Source organism: Apostichopus japonicus, chromosome 18, assembly GCF_037975245.1.
Source record: "Apostichopus japonicus isolate 1M-3 chromosome 18, ASM3797524v1, whole genome shotgun sequence".
Lineage (NCBI taxonomy): Eukaryota > Metazoa > Echinodermata > Holothuroidea > Aspidochirotida > Stichopodidae > Apostichopus > Apostichopus japonicus.
In genome coordinates, this window is record NC_092578.1 from 3,331,557 (window position 1) to 3,335,592 (window position 4,036).

General features: G+C 35.8%; 1 long non-coding RNA gene across 1 annotated transcript in view; it reads right to left on the reverse strand.

Moving 5' to 3' along the window:
- LOC139958734 (uncharacterized) overlaps window positions 1-1,347 on the reverse strand; it is a 29,737-nt gene extending 28,390 nt beyond the window's left edge. The window contains exon 1 of the long non-coding RNA XR_011789851.1: window positions 1,049-1,347. This is a non-coding gene — a long non-coding RNA (uncharacterized lncRNA). The remainder of the gene's footprint in view (window positions 1-1,048) is intronic.
- Window positions 1,348-4,036: the final 2,689 nt, after the last annotated feature.

Genomic DNA, 4,036 nt, shown 5'->3' on the forward strand with positions numbered 1-4,036 from the left:
GGGCCCAAATTGTTTCCAGCTGAAATACATTTTGGGACCACATTCTTTGGACACGAATTTGTGGGGCCCGATAGGTTTGGGAACATTTTGGGCCCACATTTTCTTTACAATGCAAACAACTCTGCAACCTGAAGTCGGATTTGTAGCCTAAACTTGGAATGCAGTTGTTGGTTAAATATCATCAATTTCGAATAGTTTTGAAGTCAACTTTAACTGGCTATTGAAAGGGCATTTTTTAAAGATACTAGAATCGGGCAATTCTGACAAAATTTGTCAAAATCAACACACGACTGGTTGAAGACTGAGCATTTGATTCCTCGTTTACAGATAGGTGAACAGGTAGTTTATTTCATGAATTTAAAAGGAGCATTCTCGTTTTTAATATTAATAAAGACTATGACGTTAAGTAAGTCTATGGACCATTTACAACTTTGTTACATTTTTTTCCTCTATAATTTACCATACTCAACCGAGTTAGGCTTCTGTTTAAAAGCATGATTACTATACGTCATTTGATATTATTCAGTAACTGACAACCTTTCGAGCTTGTTAAGCTATTTTTTTTTTTCATTTCAGAATACTGCCGTCATTTAGTAGACGCGCCATATGTACTTGCTCAAGCCGTTTTTTTTTATGGTTTCTTTTCAAATACTTGAGATGTATGTTCGATAGTAATATATTTTAAAGAAAGTTGCAAAACTGACGTGTTATACTTCTTTTTTGGATCTCATATGCAGTATATAAAACAGGACGTGAAGGGATCCGAGTTGTAAACTGGGCAAGATTTCTTAAAGACAGAAAATTGTTCGATTGTTTTGCTCGAGTTTCTTCAGTTTCTTCATTTTTTATGCGCCAGATATAGTCTTGAGCTTCACAATAACACATCAGTAAAAACATTTCCTTAACTAAAGCTGGAAGCTTCATCGGAAGACTGAAAGAAATATGGTTGTCTATTCTAGCATGACGTAACTGATATGCATAACAGAACAACAATTTAGCAGTGGGCATGTGCAGTTAATGGTATAAATTATTAACGCCTTGTACTTACCAATCTTGAAAAGCCACGTGGTTTACTTTTCCAACCTGAAGAATGAGTCCATAGGGCGACTCCTGAGAATATAAGTTCCTTTTATCATTCGTAAATATTCCAGCTCAAATGAGAAAAAGTCGATGGAATCCGAGGTGCTAGGGTAGATTAAACTTGCTAGGTGCTAGGGTAAACTAAAATTCCCGACGAAAAAAGTTCGAACTGACCGAAAATACTCAATAAGTTCCAAATAAACAGTTATCATAATGATTTCATGATAAGTTTTATGCCTCGTAAATGGATCGAACAAGCACCTCTAACCTTTGTGCCTCCAAAAACGAAGAAAGTGATCCAAAATCGGTACCATGAGAACTGTCAAATGCAGTGAACCCAATTCAGACCTTATATGGCTTACCAAATGGCTTATGGTTGCGGGGGGGGGGGGGGTGAGGGGTGCATCAGTTTTGGAGATCACCGTTTATAATTTCGAGGACACCTAAACCAATTTCCGATGTGCAGTTGGACCTGCAGAGTACTGTACAATGGTGATGGACACCCGAAGATGATCACACAGTCACAGTCCCGATGCAAGGGGACTGGGGTTGAGAGCGGATCAGTCGTTCGGTAGTTTGGTTTTCGTGCCTAGGTTCTTTCCTGGGCGACTTTTTCTTTATAAGTAATGGTATCAGAGCTAGCAAAGAACAGACTGTTTTTTTGTTTTCTTAAAAAAGGGAATGTTGGAGATTACCAAATGGCTTACGGTCTAATTTTAGAATAAATGTTTTGACATTTATTTCGGGAGAATTTATAAGTCCCATGAAAATAACTTTCAATCCGGCAATATTTGTGGAATATTCACACAACAGCCTATAGGCCAAGAGTAAAAACACGCTGTCCGACCTGCGCGTCTGTCTACATACATGGCCTAGCTTCTGAAATAGGCCTACAGCTTCCATAGGTCAATAACAGCATTCCGATGCAAATGTTTTTGAGAATAGTACTCACCCATCATACCCGTATAGCTGAACGTTGTATATGTAGAGCTGTATATGGTCAATCGTCAATAGTAGTTTAAGCTTCTATGGGAGTTATTCTAATTCTCTGCGTATCTGCATTGTCCTTCGTGACATGTTCGTTAATCCATTCCTTTTTGTTTTGAAATAGTTGCCTGTTACTTTCTTGAAATTAAGTGGTTTACGAATTTACAAGCCCTATTCACTTTATTTTCGTTTAGGGATTACCGAACTAACACAATGACCGCAAGCACAAGTATCTCTCTCTGGCAAAACGGAATGTATCTCTCTGGCAAAACGGAAGACCTGACATATTTTACTGCTGCTGATTTCAGACAGCCGTCATTTTTGGTTTCGATGATAATCGTAACCTCTGCATTCATGATGGCTTGTGTGTGTGTGTGTGTCTGTGTGAGTTCGTTTGTGATGCCCAGCTTGTAAACACGATATCTCAAGAAGGGAAGGTCAGACCAATTTCATATTTGGTTTGTAGAAGTACCACATTAAGTACAAGAAACTTATTGTTTTTGGTGGAAGTCACAGGACATTTGGGGTCACCAGGGGTCAAATTGTGAAAACCTTGTAAACACGATATCTCAAGAAGGGAAGGTCGGACCAACTTCATACTTAGTGTGTAGAATTACCACATTGAGTTAAATAAGCCTATTGTTTTTGGTGGAGTTCAAAGGTCATGTGGGGTCACCGGGGGTCAAATTGTGAAAACCTATTATCACGATATCTCAAGAAGGGAAGGTCGGACCAATTCTGAATTTGATTCAATTGTTAGCATTTCGGCGCCCACTTAAGAATAAAATTAAAATAAAAAACACCAAGTGGACTAGTCAAACTATGCTGTTATGGAATATAAATATGGAATAAATACTGAACAAAAACTCTTTATCAACTTACGGATATTCTTTGAACTCTGTAATTATGCACAAATGCAGCATGAAAGGTATTTCACAGGTTAAAAAATATTAATTAAAAAATAGAAGGAAATTAATGGATTTATGTGAAATCATACGAAACTTCAAATGCCAAATACGGAACTAATCAAAGAAGCATTTTCTATAATTGCGATGTCCCTTTATATATACTATAATATATGATGTTAGTCTATTCCTATTGGTTATTTTTTTTTTCTAACCATACTAGCATATGATAATTAATCATTTTATCAATTACAAAATTTGAAGAAATTTAAAAAGTTTATAGTACCAAAAATAGCTAATTGTAACTGTTTCAAACTATCTCTGTGACAAATTTTTAACTAAGTCACTTGCTAACTCCATAATATATTCACAAATTACACACAGAAACAATATGGAAATATAATCAATTAAATTTACATTCTTAAAGAAACTTTAATTAAATCAACTTGTAAAAGATGAAAACAGTTTTGATTTGAAAGGAATGAAAGAAATTGCAAATTTTTGTCAATATTTTCTATATAAAAAGTACATTGGCTGGCTTCACTTCATTGTTTCCGCTATCGTTTAATAAAGTTAAAAAAAGGTTTCAATAAAATGATTAAAGATTTATGAGACACCCTCCCTGTAAACACGTTTTTGATGACTCCCTTTGAGTTATCGGATTCAGTAATCAGGGAGGTAACTAAAATATTAATTGAGTGGACAATTACCCACTCAGTAAATTTATTTAGCCCACCTATAGCAAATTAAGCTCGCCCAATGCCTACCCAGTCATATTTATTGGTCCACCCAGTCAATTATTTCGCCCACTCAATCATTTCGCGTCGGACAAATTTTCATGTTGATATGAGATACTGAATATTAAAGTTTATCCCCTTGTTTTGGAAAGCATAGTCCAACAAAATATCCAAAAATAGACAGATCATTCAGAAATTTAAACCACACCCTGACCCTTAGAAAATGTACGATTGTCTTGGGCTATGGTATATTATCCTGGATTAACGAAAATAATTAGTTTGAAGTACATTTATATATTTTTTCCATACAAGTAGCAAAGGCAGTGG